The 18825-nt window shown below is 36.0% G+C and overlaps 1 protein-coding gene across 1 annotated transcript in view; it reads right to left on the reverse strand.

Moving 5' to 3' along the window:
* The window catches only part of Agbl1 (AGBL carboxypeptidase 1), a 765743-nt gene that overhangs the window by 354044 nt on the left and 392874 nt on the right, over window positions 1-18825 (reverse strand). The gene's annotated exons all lie outside the window — the stretch shown is intronic.

Raw genomic sequence — 18825 nt, forward strand, 5'->3', positions numbered from 1 at the left:
ACTTATATGTAAGCATGTGTGTAAACTCAGACTATCAAACATATTGCTGCTATTATTTTTTTAATAATTGCCATCTGCTAAATTAATGAAGAATTTAAAAGATTTCATTTTCCTGTCACCTATTTATTCCTTCTTCAGTCCTCTTTCTGTCTTTATATGCCCCAGTTTATGGCCTATAATATTTTCTCTCTCTCTCTAAAGTTCTTCGTAACACTTTGGAACAAGGACAAATTTCTTCAGTGTCTGTTTATGGGAGAGTGCCATTATTTTGCCTTCACTTTTAAAGCATAATTTTACAAGGTAAAGAATTCTAGTCTAGTGGGTTTGAGGATGAACACGTTAAATATTTTATTCCTCTGTTTTTTTGTTTGAAAGATTTCTGAAAAGGTCAGGTGTGTGTATGTGTGTGTGTGTGTGTGTGTGTGTGTGTGTGCGTGCGTGTGTGCGTGTGTGTGTGTGTGTGTGTGTGTGTGTGTGTATTCTTAGAAAAAAGTAAGGTAGAGTCCTATCTCCTGGTTTCTTTTGGTAACTTGTTTTTTTATTTTTTATTTTTCAGTAGTTTGAAAATGGTATTTTAGCCACAGCATTTTCGTATTCATTCTGTGTAGCAGTCTCTAGGCTGCCTGGAACTGTGGTTCCAGGATCTGACACTAAGGGAAGCCAGTCTTGTTAGCTAATATACATCTGTAGAGATGACCAAACATTCAAATGAACTTCATGTTTCTTGGGGACTTTAACGAGCTGTGATCGCTCCACTGAAGCCTGGGGATGGAGGATTTATAAGGTGAAATGGGAAATCATCCTGCTTACATTTCCACAGCTGTAGCTTATCCATTCATTAAAAAATTGACTCAAAACTGTGACATTTATAGAAAATTTTCTTTCAATCTCTTCATTTTTCTTTTTATCTTGCATAAATACATCTGTGTCTGGGAGAAAAGGCAATGATGGCTATTCTAAACTGGAAGTTGTTTGTATTGCTAATATGAACAGGAAACAGATGATCTCAAAATCTCAAGTGGAGCATTATTATCCCACAGAGATATAAGGAGATTTGAATAAGATGTAATATGGCCTCACGTGTATAGGCAACCCACATATCAAAATGTTATGTTTTAGCATTAGAAACCTACTTTTTGAAAAATTTCCTTCTCTGCATCTTCTTATTTTCCAATAGTAGCTTTAAGAACATAGACTGAGGGTTTTAACCTCAGAACTCACCTGAACATGAAATTTGAGGCCTCAAAGCCCAAGGGTATAAAGCAGGTAGGCCAGAGCCAGATAGACAAGTGCAAAAAAAAGTCCAGTTTGGTAGGCAGTTGATTTATGGCTTACATGAGCTTCTCTGCCTCCCTATGTCTTAGGCACATCCTCTACGAATTGAGAGAGTTAGCCACCCCTTATTAGATCAACCCAGACCTGAGAGCATTATAGAAACTAGCCAAGAATCTTTTCATAAACATTGAATTGCACCTGGCCAGAAAGAGTAGAGCCAGCTGGAACCTTAGATGAGGGAGACATGTTGATTTGGACTCAATCATTTCTGTTTTAAGGCACATTTTAGAAATCCAAGCTATAATTTACTTCATTTGATTTCTGATTACTCTTTCCAAACCAACCTCAGTTTCAAAATTCAAAGAAGGAAACCCTCAAAGGTGTGTTCAGACTTCTACAGATAGGATGTGTGTCAGAGCTCATTTCTAGAGAGGAACCCTGTGATCAACTTTGCAAACTCCAAATGTATTCTTCCCTTTGGGCTACTAATGTGGCAAGAATGTAGTAGTAGGACACTTAGATGTTACACAAAATCGAAATGGTCTTTCTAATAAAAAAAAAAATCCCAGAGCCAGATATTGAGGTAAATGCTGAAATATCAGAGAGACAAAGGAAAAAGCCACATCCACGTCTTACCTCTAGGACTCTTTAGCCTGAAAAGCTTTGAGTTCCTACCTCCTCACGCCTTATACACCTTTCTCCACCCAGCCATATTACTTTCTTCTTAGTGCTGGGATTAAAGGCATGTGTGCCTCCTAAATACTGGGAGCAAAGGCATAAAACCACAAATTCTGGGATTAAAGGTGTATGCTACCACTGCCTGGCTTCTATGTTTAATCTAGTGGCTTGTTCTGTCCTCTGATCTTCAGGTAAATTTTATTAGGGTATACAATATATCACCACATTTCCCCTTTTTTGTCTAAAATACTAAAAGAAGGTTATAACTAATATAAGAAAAACTATATAAAATAAGTATATACAATATATACAGTCAAGAATTACATTAACAATGTCTAGTCAATAAACATTTGACAAATTCAGAGAAAATACTCCATTATTTATCCTATTTTGGTGAATCCAAAGTGTACCTAATTCATTTTCTATCCTAACTTGTATTACCAAACAAGAACTATATTTTGATGTCTTTCAAACTAATTCACTTTACCCATTTGAGTGAGTTTCTTTTCTGAATTTGTTAATGAGGAAAACTATAACTATCTAACCTTCAACTCCCTCAGAGACCTGAAAAGGAAATAAAATTACCTAAGTACACAGGACATACAGACAAGCAACTCCCAAAAATGTGAGAAATGACAGAAACAGATGACTTCCTGGAAAGTCACCCAAGGTTCATCTGCAATGTTGGAGCATCCATCTTCAGCCTACAGGCCTAGCATATCTGACAGACTTATCTGTGAAGCAGATTTTCTGAAGGACCTTCCTACCTTGTCTTGGCAAAGTTTGACAGTCCTTTCTTTTGTGTCTTGTTTGTTCATTTTGGACAGTATACTGTCAGTTGTTGATGCAAGGGCATTTTGTTGCCCAGTGGTTAATTTTTATCATAAAGAAAGTAAACCCCATATGGAGTTTCTTTGATTCCCATCATTTCCTCTCAAGTAGATTAGCGCTGCCAGGAGCAAACATGTCTCACAGTCATTAAAAAAAAATAAGAATCTATGTTATTAAAACATCTTAAATGACATATTCTACAGATCTCTGAAGTATTTGAAGATGACCTGTCTATCTAAAATATATCTGTTTGACCTTGAAAACATGCCTAACATGACTTATAAGCTTGATTGTAATGACTAACTACCAACTTTCATTTCTTTATAGCCTAATTAGTTAGTAATAATAACTTTCAAGGACTATAAAATTGCATTATATTGTTCAATGAGCTGTATAGGTACAATACCTTGAACAAGAGTAGAACTATATACACAGTATGACAGTATGTTTTAACAAAATTAATTTCAACTTTGTATCAATATACAAAATTTCTATACAATATACAAAAATCCAATCCAATGTAAAATATTTAAAACTAGTAGTTGCTTTTAAAAAATAGATTCAATAATCTACCTTTTTATCTTATATCTATGTTCCTGTTTTTTCATTTCAGAGTAAATTCAATAATCTACTCTTTTATCCTATCATATCTGTATTTTTTCAGAGTAGATTCAATAATCTACCTTTTTATCTTATCATATCCATATTCTCCCTTTTTCTTTTCAGAGTAGATTCAATAATCTACCCTTTTATCCTGTCATTTCTGTATCTCTCTTTTTTTAGAGTAGATTTAATAATCTACCTTTTTATCCTATCATTTCTATATAATACATTTCTATATCACTTAGAACCATGTGTTTATGTTTACCATTACACTGTTCAGAACATAGTTTCCTGCTAATGAAATTTGAAAGAGGGAAATAACACTGCCCAACTCCAGGCTTCCAGGATTAATAAATATTTAAAGCCTCTCTTTACATGATATATGTCCCTTCTTTAACTAAGGCAATCCATTGCTTTTCATGCTCCAAGTAAGAATTTATTCTTGCTTTAAACTTCTCTTGAATTCTAAGCTGCAGAGTCATTTGACTCACTGTTCCTTTTCTCTCCAACACAGCATACCCTTTAAATACAGGATCTCAGGGGCCAGAGATTTAAACGTTCTATTCCAAATCCTAGTTCTTATTAACTACTCAATCTGTAACAATGCAATTTATTTCTGTATTTTTCCCTTGTATGTGAAACTGGATGTGAGTATAAATACTTATTTACTCAACAAAAATTTTTAAAACATTATCTAATGATGCACACTAGGGTAGCATAAAGTATAGCTCAAAATATTAAGTGTATTAATATATTAATGCATGTAGAGTATTACAATTGTGCTTGGCACTGTGGGAGGAGTATGGAACATTCTTATCTCCATTACTCCTTAGAATTGGAAATCTATGAAGAGGGTTAATGACTGAAAATGTCACTAAAAATGAATGCTTGCTTAGCAAATGTGCATAAGGCCTGACTTCAGTTCATCTTAACACAGTGCTCTATCATTCACTCCTGGAAATGCAGGTTCTTTAAGACTCAGTTTTTAATGATTACAGAATTTGTGCCTTCTACTGCTTCCAAGTTTCCTTGAAGTCACAGTTGAACTAAAAATTTCTCATGAGATGTTTTCCTTCACGTAAGTTCCTAACACTGATCATAGATTTATAACTCAAAAAAATGTGTCTACAGATGTCAGGCAGCATCTTCTAATCAGTCCTTCAGCCAAGGAGAATCAGTCAGTTCTTTCTTGCTGTGTTAACCCACAATTAATACTTCTCTTCTTATACTTAGTCTTTATTTTAAATTTTTGATCATCTGCCTGCCTGTCTATAATTTGTTAAAAGAAGGAACCCATGCCCAACACATCTGTGTTACACAAATATCTAGCATTCTGCTTAGCAGCTGGTGCACAATCAATAAATATTTGGTTCTGAAAATACACATCAACTTCACAAAGGTATGCATAATAGCCTAAAACTTTTTAGAAAATATGCATAGTTTGTAATAATTGCCACAATTCAGTTTTAGAACTCATATCTTTAACAATTTTATTCCTTCTCATTTGTGTCCAAACACTGCCTTGAGCAATTTCTGAGACACCTTTCAACACAGTTTTATTTCTTCAGAAATTGTATATAAATTAATCATAGTATTTTTCTTTCTGACTTCTTTCATTTAGGTGGATATTTTCAAAGTTCACTTCTTTTGCTTATGTTGATAGTTGGATATTTTCAAAGCGGGATTAGTTTTCATTTTAGGAATACACTGTACCTGTTCCATTCAGTACTGAACATATATAGAGTTTCCAGTTTGGAATCATGTGTACTATTTATTATCAACATTCATGTACACATGTTTATTTGGATCTTTATCTTTTCACTTTGCTTGGACAGAGAAGGAATGAAATTATTGGTTAAAAGTATAAGTTTGCATATTTTCAACCATTTCTATTGTTGTTAATATCCAGGATTCATCTATAGTTGTCAGATAGGATTCGGGTTGTTATTTAAATTTTCTTTTATCTGTTTAGACTTGCTTTATGTTTTTTTTATTTTATGCATACTGTAATTTTTGTTTTTTTAATTTTTTATATTTTTCTATTTAAAGAATTTTTTTTCTTTCCTTTTACATACCAACTCCTGTTTTTCCTCCCTCTTCTTCTTCCGTTGCTCTGTGTTGTAATGTGTGGCTAATTTTGGAGAAAGTTCCAAGAGCTTCTGAGATGAAAGTATATTCCTTTGTATCTGGATAAAATATTCTGTAAATGTCTTCTAGGGCCATTTGATTTTTAATGTTTTTTAACTCCAACATTTTTCTATTTGGTTGTTGTCTGGATGACTTGTCTATTGACAGGAGCAGGGTATTGAAGTCATCCACTATCCCTCTGTGAGGGTCAATATGTGATTATAGCTTTAGTAGTAGTAGTGCTTCTTGCATGAATTTGGGTATTCTGGTTTCAGTGCATAAATGTTTAGAATTATAATATCCCCTTGGTTGAATTTTCCTCAAATGGGTATGTAATGTTCTTCTTTATGTCTATTAGTTAGTTCTGTTTTTAAGTCTATTTTCCCCACTTCAAGGGGACTAAGCATTCAAATATATGAGCCTATGGGAACATTCTTCTTCAAAGCACTACAAATATGAAAGTTCCAGCTAGTATCTTCTCTCCAAAAACTACTAGTCCTATAAAATATTTGTCAATGAGAATTACCTTGATGAAGTATAGAATGAAAAGAATTTAAAGGAACAATTATAACCATGATTGATGAATTCAAGGAGTTTAAAGACAACATAAAGAAACAGCTCAATGAAATTAAGGAGAATAAATACCTGAGTGGTGCCCAAGAAAGCACAAACATATGGCTAATGGAAATTATAAAGACAACCCAGGATTGAGAAGGAAATTCAGCAAGAAGATAAAAAATATTGAGGAAGATTCAAGCTTAAGTGAAGATAAAATTGGGAAAATCACCAATAACTCAACTAGAAACTTCAAAGGAAAGCCTTCAAAGTAGAATGAATCCAGCTGGAGATAGAATATCAGGACTCCAAGATAAAATATAGAATCTAGACCAAATAAGCAAGGAATATGAAAAATGTTAATGAAACACAGGAAAGGTACATACAAGAAGTGTGAGACACTATGAAAAAAACCTTCAAATTATGAGCATAGATAATAAAGATAAATTCCAAGTCAATGGCACAGGCCAGATCTTCAACAAAGTCATAGAAGAAAATGAAGGCACGCTGACACAGATACCAACAGAGAACAGCAAATTAGTATCAGGGGGAAAAATCACCACAGCATATTGTACTTAAACACTAAGTATAGGTAATAAAGAAAGCATATTGAAAGCTGTGAAAATAAAATCTCAAATTACATATAAGGAAAACTGTAGCTGGAGTTTTCCTGCCTGGCCCACAGTCAGGACAAACCTCTCTCACCTGCCAGTCTCACAGCCTCTCAGACCCGACCAAGTAAACACGGAGACTTATATTGGTTACAAACTGTATGGCCGTGGCAGGCCTCCTACCAACTGTTTCTACAGCTCAAATTAATCTATTTCCATCAATCTATACCTTGCCACATGGCTCGTGGCTCACCAGGATCTTCACATGCTGTTTGTCATGGTGGCGGCTGGCAGTGTCTCTTTGACTCAGCCTTCCACTTCCCAGCTTTATTCTCCTCCTTGTCCCGCCTACACTTCCTGCCTAGCCAATGGCCAATCAGTGTTTTATTTATTGACTAATTAGCAACACATTTGCCATACAGAACATCCCACAGCAGAAAACCTATCAAAATAATAGCTGATTTCTCAGTTGAAAACTTTGGAAGCCAAACAAGTCTGGAACAATTCATTCTAAGTCCTAAAAGACCATGATGCCCAGTCTAGCCTAATGTAACCAGCAAAATTATCTGTCATAATTGAAGGAGAAAGAAAAAAAATGTCCAAGATATAAATGCCTAAAAATATTTTCTATCCAACCAACAAAACCTAAAAAAAAAATGAAGGAAGAAATATTTAAGGCTGAAGGAGGAATAATCATGGTAGAGAGATGTTGGAAAGAAATACAAAGCAATAATTATTAATACACAAAGTACCACTGAGAACACAAACAGCACCACCAAAAATCAACACCATGCCTGCAAGACTTCTACAGCAAAAACACCAAACCTGTGAAAAAAAGAGAGAAAGGAACTAGAAAATGGAAAGACATCCCATGCTATGGATTGGTAGAATTAATATTGTGAAAATAACCATTTTACCAAAAGCTTTTTAAAGATGCAATGCAATTCCAATCAAAATTTCCATTACTCTTCACAGAAATATATAGTCCTAAAAATCATAAGGAACCACCAAAGACCCAGGTTAGCCAAAACAATTCTACACAAGAAAAACAATACTGGAAGGATTTTCATTTCAGATCTTAAGATATGTGACAGGATTATAATAACAAAAAGAATATAGTAGTGCCACAAAAACAGACTTGCAGACAAATGGAACAAAATCAAAGACCCAAACATGAATACACATAACTTCAGCCACAAAGAATTCAAAAACATAAGCTAGAACAAAAAAATGCATCTTCAACAAATAGTTCTGGGAAATCTGGATGTCCATATGCAGAAGACTAGAATGAGACCCATACCTAACACTATATACAAAAATTAACTCCAAGTGGACCAAAGATGTAAATGTGAAGCTTGAAACACTGACAATTCTAGAAGAAATAATAGGCAGTATCCTATATGATATAGGTAAAGCACTTTCTGAGTAGGACCTCGTTTATCCCAAAATTAAGACCAATATTTGAGAAGTGGAATTTTATAAAAGCTAAAAAAGCTACTACACAGATAGAGAAACAATCAAATGGGTGATGAGGAAGTCCACAGAATAGGAGATAATGTTTGCCAGATACACATCTGATAGAGGATTAATATCCAGAATATATAAATAACTCAAAACACCAAGAGTGAAACAATGAGCAATTGAAAAACATGAGCCTGGGATCTGAACAAAGAGTTCTCAAAAAAAATATTAGCTAAAAATATTTCAAGCTTGGGGGAAAGGCTTGAGGGGAGTGGGAGGAGGGATGAGAGGGCAATCTGTGGTTGATATGTGAAATGAATAAAAAATTTCTTAATAAAATGTTTAAGAAAAGAAATATTTCAGAAAATTTTCCATATTACTAGCAATTAGGAAAATTCAAATTAAGATAACTTTGAGATTTCATCTTACCCAAGTCAGAATGGCAAAATTCAGCTAAACAATCTATAACAAATGCTGGAAGGATTGTGGGGGAAAAGGCATCCCTGTACACTGTTGGTGGGATTAGGAACAGGTGCAGCCACTATGGAAATCAGTGTGGAGAATTCTCAAAGAACTAAAATAAATCTACCATATGTCCTAGCTTTACCACTCCTTAGTACATGCCCAACTAAAAGACAAAACATTCTACTCTATAGATTCTTGCTTAGTCATGTTCATTGCTTTTTGTAGCTAGAGTTTTCCTGCCTGGCCCACAGTCAGGACAAATCTCTCTCACCTGCCAGTCTCACAGCTGCTCAAACCCAACCAAGTAAACACAGAGACTTATATTGCTTACAAACTGTATGGCTGTGGCAGGCTTCTTGCTAACTGTTCTTACAGCTTAAATTAATCCATTTCTATTCATCTATACCTTGCCACATGGCTCGTGGCTTATTGGCATCTTCACATGCTGTTTGTCATCCTGGCGGCTGGCAGTGTCTCTGACTCAGCCTTCCACTTCCCAGCTTTATTCTCCTCCTTGTCCCGCCTATACTTCCTGCCTGGCCACTGGCCAATCAGTGATTTATTTATTGACCAATCAGCAACACACTTGACATACAGACCACCCCACAGCAGCTTTTCTACTCAGAATATCTAGAAAATGAAAACAACATAAACATCCTACAACTGATGAATGGATAATGAAAATATGATACATACACAGTATGGAACACTATTCAGCTATAAAGAAAAATGAAACCATGAACTTCCCAGGTAAAAGGATGGGACTAAAAAAAGATCATATTGAGCAAGGTAACCCAGCCCCTAAAAGACAAATGTCACATATTCTCTCTCATCAGAGGCTCCTCCTTCCAAATCTTCATATGTGAATATACATCCTGGAGGAAATGAGAAATCAGCAAAGTAAAATGGGACCATTGCCAGGGTAGTGAGAGTAGGGGAGCAATAGAGAGGAAAATTGCAGGACACAAGCAATCTGATCATGAATATGATTAAGTCTCCACTTAGGGAGAAGCAGAGAGATAAATACAGAACAAGGAGATGGGAGGGTATAAAAGAGTAAAATGTCTGAAAAATCTTAAGGCATCATACTATTAACTATCTAACTAAAAACAACAAAAGCTATAATACACATGAATCTGTAGATGTACAGTTTAAATGAATTTTTCTCATCTCAGCTGACAATACTCCACTTCTCCTAATCCCCAAACACCATCTAACAAAAACCCTAATATCAGGCATGAGAAGCCCTCTTTTGAGTTGTTGGTCAGGGTTGCTGAGAGACTCCTAAAACATTATAGGCTGTTACGGTTGCCCTTTGTTGTCCCCTGAGGTGGAAGGTATTGCTGAAAATAACATCTACTTCAGACACAGGGTCCACAGGCCCCTCAGCTAGAATTGACTGAATGCCTCTCCTTGTGGACTAGTTTTCATGGAACCAGAAGGCTCTATGCAGGCTTCCAAAGGAAGGAAGCAAATAATAGTCCCACCCAGCTATTGTGCTTATGCACTACAACAGTGACCACCCTAAGGGAATAATTGCCCTGAGTGTGCAATAGTGGGACATATACCTTGGCAATAACCAACAGCTCCCTAATTGGATTTAAGGACTCCTCTATAAGACAGAAATGATGCCTGGTCCTGGAAACCTATCCAGCTATCCAAAGCTAGTGAAATCATAGATCTTCAATGAGAAACCTGTAACCATCTCTTTAGTAAATGAGCATAGGCCCCTTTACAATCTAAATATTTGTTCTCATACACCCCAAATAAAGCCCTCATGCTCATCAATGAATCTTCTCTTTGCAACAGGAGACTGTTATAGAAAGTTATAGCCAACTAAAATGCAAAGCTGTGAAGCCTTGTCCCAGTGGATACATCTACAAAACACACACACACAGAGAGAGAGAGAGAGAGAGAGAGAGAGAGAGAGAGAGAGAGAGAGAGAGAGAGAGAGAGAGAGAGAGAGAGAGGAGGTATTACATGAGCAAGGGGCATCAAGATCATAACGGGAAAACCTGCAGAGACAACCAAACCAAACTAGTGGAAACTCATGAAATTTAGACCAATACTTGTGGAGCCTCCACAGGACTGGCCTAGGCCTTCTGCATAAGCGAGACAGTTGTACAGCTTGATCTGCTTAAGGGGCCCTCTGGCAGTAGGATCAGGATCTATCCCAGGTGCATGAGCTGACTTTTTGGAGCCCACTACCTATGGTGAAACACCTTGCACAGCCTTGAGGCAGGGGGAGGGGCTTGGCTCTGCCTCTATTGAATGTACCAGGCTCTGCTGACTCCCCATGGGAAGCCTTACCTCCTTGTATAAGGGAATGGGGTGGGGGGAAGGTTGGAGAGTTGGGAGGATGGAAGAGGGAATCTGTGATTGGTATGTAAAATGAATAATGAAATTTCTTAATTAAAAAACTCATGCACCTAAGCTCAGGAAACATTTCAGGAGATGGGGTGGAAAGATAGCAAGAGTCAGAGGATCAAGGAGTTAGCTGTGGGCATATGTCTCCTAGTAATGTCAGAAGCTACAACCATAAAGACTCACCAATATGACTGCCTATACATGAACTGAACAAGGCTGACATCAAAATAATACCAAAGTGGACTGGGGGGGGCAGGGGGACCACAAGGCCTCAACCCTACACAAAGAACTACAGACAAATAAGGAATTCTAAGAATAAGAGTAATAGTCTTCCTCAGGTAAGAGTACATCAATTGGTTATCTACTAAAAAATGTCCTGCCCTGAAAACATACAAACCAAACAGGTTATATTTAGGACTATATATGTACCAAAGTATATGAACATAGCAACAGATAATAAAAAAAAAGAGGTCATGAATTTGAAAGAAGACAAGGAGAGGTATATGGGAGGGCTTGGAAGGAGAAAAAGGAGGAAATTATGTAATCATATGATAATCATAACACAAGCACATCTTTCTCATTAGTATGAACTTTTATAATCATATTTAATTAATCCAAAATTATGTATATACCAATTAACTATTTCAAAATAAATTTTCTCTATAAATTAATTTCAGTAAGTGTTTGGTTGGCATACCAATTTTATATACCAATGTACTTAACTTCATGTAAAAGTTTCTCAGGCAAAATGCAGTCATAAATGAGAAGCTTTGATCAGCATGTCAAGATGACATTTTCTTGAACTCTGCAGGTTTCTCTTAAGTTTTGAAACCATATAAATAATCCACTAAGATTATTCTCTTTTAAAAATTGCTTTGGCTTTTCTAGCTCTCTTGTGTTTAAGAATGGCTTGTCAATATCAATACAATAGCCTGCTGAGATTTCGATAGAAATTGTTTTGAATCTACAGAAAATATGGAGAAAATTCCATCTCAAAAATATTGGATCTTTCAATACATTAATTTGGTGTAGCTCCCATTTATTTTGCCCTCCTTCAATTCCTATCACGGTTTTTAGCAGCTTTAACACATTAACTTTTCTCTATTAAACCTACTACTAATTACTTTGATTTTGAAACTGTTGCAAATGGATTTTATTTCTGGATTTTGTTTCCAGATTATTTCTTGTCCATATAGAGATATTGCACCAAATTTTATATTGATCACATATCTTGCTCCATTGCTAAACTTGCATACTGGTTTCAATAGTTTATGCCTGATGATTCCTTAGAATTTTATACATAAAAATACCAAAATCATCAGTTCATAAAAGTGCTGCTTCTTTTCTAAATGATTCCCTTTAATACTTTGCTTGTGTTGTGCTTGCTAGAATATCTAACACTGTCTTGAAAGGAAGTGGCGAGAGTAACATTCGCGCTTGTTCCATTTTTGTGGGGGAAATATTCATGCTTTTACTATTAAATACAATATTACTTGGTACTGTTAAAACTCCCTTTTTATTTTCCTGTGGGGAAGGGTACCACAATGCCCAGGGAGGTCAGAGGACAATCTGCTACCATTGATTTTATTTTAAATGAGTGTTTTTGTCAAATGCTTTTTCAGCACATTCTAGATGATGCAGTCTTTGTTATTTGTTTGTCGGAAAGAAATATGGTAGTATTTTACCTCTAAATATTTAATTTTGCCTCCATGAGATAAAGCTGCACTTTGTCACGGTGAAGAATGATGGACATGTGGCTGGACTGACTTGCTAATACTTTGGAAAATAGTTTTGCACAGGTGTTTCCAAGAATCATTGAGCTGTCATTGTCTCTCCTTGTAATATCTTTTTCATGGCTTTAGCATCAGAGTAATTCAGGCTTCCTAAAGGGTTAGCAAGCATTCCTCCTCTATTTTCTCAATGATTGTTTCCCCTGAATATTATCCATTTCTTGAGAGTTGGCAAGAATTCACCAACAAAGTTATTCGGGCCTAGGTTTTGATTTGTGGGCTCTTTTTGATTTCTAATTCAATTTATTTTCTTAAAATATACTTATATTTTCTGTTTCTTTAACCCAAATTTCATAGTTTATGTCCTGCAGTTTATGCATTTGACTTGTGGTTAGTAACAAAAAAAAACTCTTTAAAATTTTAAGTTCTGTAGAGAAGGCTCGTCTTTTCATTCATGACTAGTAATTTGTATTTTCATTCTTTTCTTTATAGTTCTGGCTGAGGTATCATCATTTGTCTTGACCCTTTAAATAATTCAAGCTAGGATACATGGTCTCTCTCTCTCTCTCCTCTCTCTCTCTCTCTCTCTCTCTCTCTCTCTCTCTCTCTCTCTCTCTCTCTCTCACACACACACACACACACACACACACGCATGTCTGTGTCTGTCTGTATGTGTCTGTATGATGTGTGTATATGTATGTGCATATGAGTATCAGAGGACAACCTTGAGTGTCAGTCAGTCCCCACTTTCCACATTGCTTGAGACATGATCTCTTTGTTGTTCACCACTGCATACTTCAGTCAGGTCAGTTGGCCATCAGTCTTCCGGGAATTCTCCTGTTTCTGCTTCCCATCTCCCTCTGGGCATGCCGGGATTACACAGGCTCACTATCATGCCTGGTTTTACTTGGGTTCTGGCAATTTGGACTAAGGTTCTTGTGCTTGACTAGCAAACACTTCTCTCAATGGTATAGGGATTTCTTGCCTGATGATCTCTTCCCTACTTCACTTTCATCCTTTTGGAAGTATTTAATCTCTTACAAACAGCATATAACTGAGAAGTTTTAGTTGAGCCTTAGAACCTTTGCCTCTTGGATGAAATGTTTTGTCTATTCGTGTTTACTGTCATCATTTATTTTCAGAGTTATACCTTTTCTTCTATTTATTATATCCTATTATGTTTTCATTTATTTCTACTCATTAAAGAATATTTCCTTTATCATTTACCTTTATTCTTCATATATTTATCATGATAATTATTTTATTGTAAGTCTTTCCTTGTATGTGCATTGCTATACTTGATGCTAGCCTCCACATCTCAAAGTCTGCTTACTTTTCTTGTATCACTCTTCTCTGTTCTTTGAACTGGATAATTTCGAATATGTCATATTTATTGATTCTTTCTCTTAGAATTTCAAATCTGATGATAATTCTATCAAATTAATTTTTTTGCTTGATTATATTACTTTTAACCTAAAATTTCCCCCTTTCCTTTTCTCATTTCTTTTCTTTTTGTTGCCAAATCTCTAACAAATTACCTATAGCAAAGTCATTGCTACTACTTTTAACAGGAACTTTTGAGCATAGCTTTCTTTAATTGTTTGAACATGCTCTAACTGTGGGGTTCTCTGAGTCAATTTCTATTGGTTGCAATGTCTCCTGAATAAGACTCACATGACTAAAGCTCATAGTCTTCATTTTCATAATCTTTACAGCTTTTAGTAAAAAATGAACATCACATATTTTACTTTGTTTGTAACTTGTCTGTATCCTATTTTCTTTTTCTTTATATCTTTTTAGAATGTTACCACTTCCCTAGGTTAATCTGAAGAATCTCCTTATCTTTATTGCAGTATGTACTTCAGTGTTTTTGATGAGTTTTTAAGACGTATATTTAAATTTGCTATTTATCTCTATCTGCTCAACATGGTGACTAGCTAATAATGTGAGTAAAGGCTGCCCTCCAACATCTTAAAACCCTGTAACTTCTCTTTTTTGTGATTAATTTACATGTGTCTTTTGAGGACAAAGTTGTGGTAAGTTTTCACATATTTGGAGATTTTTTTCTATTATCTGGTTTCTCTGAAGTCTTCTCTTCACATACACATATTTTCCCATAATCCCAGATTATATATAGGCAATATATTAGTCTTTTTTTTGTTCTTACATCTAGATCTTGTGGCGTATTTTTGCCCATCCTGCTGCTCCATCTCTTTATCTCTATCTCTGATTATGTGCAAGTATGTGGAAGAGAGAGAATATGTGTGTCTGTCCTTATCCTGACATTTTTGAAAATTTAAAATAGATTTCTATACACTATATTCTGATTATGTTTTCCCCTCCCCCAACCAAAGCCACATCCTTTCCCACCTTGCTACCCAACCAAAGTCATGCCCTTTCTCACTCTTATTAGGAAACAAGCAGGCATCTTAAACAATAACAAAAAAAAAAAAAACAATCCAGAATCAGACAAAATAAATAATAACAAAAAGCTGAAGAAAAAGCACAAGAAACACAGAGATACAAAGACACACACATTTGCATACACTGAAAACAAAATTGGAAATCATACTATATAAGCAAAAGACCTATAAGGTTAAAACAAAACTTGCAAAACAATGTGAGACAAAAATCCTCCAAAAATACCATTGAGTTCATTTTATGGTGGCCATCTACTGCTAGGCATGGAGTAGATGGCCTGCTTTTAAATGTGGTTTGTATAACCACTGAGATTCCATTGGAGAAAAGTAATTTTTCTATTGCGAGTAATTATCAATTGGAGATAGGTTTGGGGTTAGGAGTGAGTGTTTGTATGCACTTCCCCTTTTAGTACTGGGACCCCAGTTAGGCTTCTATCTATGCAAGCAGGCCCTTTGCATACTGCCAGAGTCTCTGAAAGTTAATATGTGCCTCAGTCCTGTTTTGTATAGAAGTACTTGTTTCTTTTGGTGTCTTTTACCCCCCATTGGCTCTTACAATTGTTCCATCTCTTCTCCAGCAGTGTTCCCTGAGCCCAGAGGGGATAATTTGATGGAGATATCTCCGTTAGTAAGTTTTTCAAGGTCCCTAACGCTCTGCACATTGTCCAATTATGAGTCTCTGTATTTGTTCCCATATGTTGCAGTAGGAAACTTCTCTATAGTGGCTAAACAAGACTCTGATCTATGAATATGACAGAATGTCCTTAGGAGTCATTTTTTTTTTTTTTTGCTTTGTTTATGTAGCAGAACAGTATTCGGTTTTCCAAAATGTCACATCTAGTCCCAGATTCTTGGCCACCCAAGCAGTGTCAGCCAAGGGTTCCATCTCACAGAGTGGCCATAAATCTAACCAGATAGTGAATGGTTACTCCCACAACTTTTGTGCCACTATTGCACTCACATATCTTGCAGGCAGGTTACCATGGTAAATTGCTTGATTTGTAGTGAGGTTGGTGTTTAGGCAGAGTGCAGAGTACCCTCCAGTACCATGAACACTAATCTGTAGGGGTGAAGGCTTAGTTAGGCATCAGATTGACTTCTCCATGTTCAGTGCATTGTATAGGTGTTGTCTCCAGCAATCAAGCCTTACCATCAGTTTGTGGAGAGCAACCAATAGCTTTTGTATTAGCCTGGGTTGTTTGGGGGTCCCCAGTGGAATACTTTGGCCAAAAACTCAATTATGTGTAACCTATTTCCAGAACTGGAGGTTTCATTTGGAGGCAAGAGATGTCTACTTAGGACTTTATCTCCCCATAACTTGCTGACATTTTTAAGTTGTTCTTTTATTTTGTTTAATTTTGTTCTGCTTTGCTTTGACATGGGACCTCACTATTTAGCTCATGTAGTCTTAAGCCTTCCATACTCCTGCATCAGCTAAACTGAGACTAAATATGTTGGTACCATGCCTATCCCTGAGCTGTATGTATATTGATGAATAAATTTAAAAATGGTTAAAGAAACCCCATTAAGCAAGTCATATTTGGGGAGTTCATGCACAAAAATCTAGCAGTTTTCAAGACTGAAATTTCTCCAACTGTATTGGCCAGGTTCCAGAGGTTTACAACTTTTGTTAATTTTATCCTTGTTCATATTTGTGTTCTGCAGAATGTATTCACTGACCTGTTTTTAGTAATACAACTAGACGTCCCAATATGGTTGATTAATAAAGATGAATAAATATTTTGAGTGAGTATGAAATGTGTTTGTCATTTTGACACTAATATTAAAGGACAAAATTCCTCTGATTGAGTTGCTCTATTTGATATGTAAATACACTCTCAGGCTGTGACTTCTGGAAAGTGAGAGGACTATAAACATGTCTTGCATAGAAGGTCTTTCCAAGGTCTCCATCTCCACATAACAAAGTGAATGATCCCTCTCAATTCTGAAAAGATCCATTTGCACACATACAAAACCTATTTTAGGATAAACACCAAAATCAAATTCATTATTTATAGATTACTGTGCCTTAGATTTAAAATACCAATGGTGGAAGGAGATACATATTAATCAGGAACTGCAAAGCAAGGCTGTTAAGAACAAAAAGTGAGGGAAAAAGCTGAACATTACCCACCTTTCTCCTTACATACATTGCTTAACAGCCCATGAGTAAGCTTTGAAGAACTCCAGAGTACCAAAAAAATCAGTTTTATAAATTTCTTATAAACTCTGATTTTATCATTTTACAAGCTAGAATGTGGGCTTTTGAGCATTCCTCCATTCTTGTAGGGAATTCCCTTGATTTAATTAGTTGAGGTGAGGAGACTGGCCCATTGTGGGTGGGACCATTCTCTAGGCTAGGATCCTGGACTGTAAAAAAAATGTCATAAGCTAATTACAAGTTATTTATCTTCTCACTGCTTCCTGACTATTGATACGGTGTGACTTTAAACTTCTGTGGCCTTGACTTCTTGTCATGAAATACTGTACCTCAAACTATGAGCTATGAAAACCCAGTGTCCCTGAAGCTGCTTTTGTTGAGGTATTTTAACATGGCAAAGGAGAATTAAAACAGCTGTGACACCCAGCCTCTGTTCAATTTGATGTTCTCTTTGTATAGAAGAACCTTAAGGTTCTGTTTCTTCTCACTTAGTCCATAAATATGGTTACCTTTTCTAGGTAAAGACATGATAAAAGCCATACTGACTCTCCATAAATTGAATAATATATTTTATATCCACCTGCATTATATATATGAGATCATTCTTCACAGTTTCACATGGGCTTCCCAGGTGTATGGCTTCATGTGCTGGTTTCCTAAGTAATACAATGCAGTTGGGCTTCTGGTAGTCTGCCACTGTTGACATGGCTAAGACTTAGAGCTAACAGATTTCTGAGGATATGCTCTTGGTTCTGCTATAAATGCCTTAGGGAAAAAATCAGCAGAAGCACATATCAATGGCTCTGGTTAAAGAAAAACACAAGGAAAATATTTCCAGGTGAGGTTAATTTGGTGAATATTTGTTTGCTTCTTTTATGGTTGTTTTTTGTTTGAGAAGTGGTTCGTTTTGCTTCATTTTGGCTTTTGTTTGTTTGGTTGGGTTTTTGTTTTTGTTTTTCAAGACAGGGTTTCTCTGTGTAGCTTGCGCCTTTCCTGAAACTCACTCTGCAGCCCAGGCTGGCCACGAACTCACAGAGATTTGCCTGCCTCTGCCTCCTGAGTGCTGGGGTTAAAGGTGTGCGCCACCACCACCTGGCTGTTTGGTTGTTTATTTTGGTTTTTTGTTTGTTTGTTTGTTTGAGAGTGGGTCTCACTATGTAGCCCAAGCTGGTCTTCAACTCAGTGTCCTTCAACTGCAGCCTTCTAGTACTAAGATTAAACCCTTGGGCCACTCCTCCTGTTCAGTTTGGTAGGTTTTAATTTCTCTTTTAACATCATCATTAGCCTTAGAGATGAATCTACTTTGTGTACCATAAATTGTAATACTCATAATAATAAAAAATTTACAAGAACTTGGTATCATCATAATCTTGTTTCTATTCTTCATAATTTTGAAACAAAGGCTAGTCTTTATTTTGCATTTCAACAGCTTTGCAACTTACATCTCTTCTTGGTGCCCTATAAGCAGTTATGTTATACTGACATGGAATGGTCCCTCTTTGTTTTCCCTCCTTAACTTCCTCTTTATTGTAGTATGAATA

This window comes from Peromyscus eremicus, chromosome 1 (assembly GCF_949786415.1).
Source record: "Peromyscus eremicus chromosome 1, PerEre_H2_v1, whole genome shotgun sequence".
Taxonomy (NCBI): domain Eukaryota; kingdom Metazoa; phylum Chordata; class Mammalia; order Rodentia; family Cricetidae; genus Peromyscus; species Peromyscus eremicus.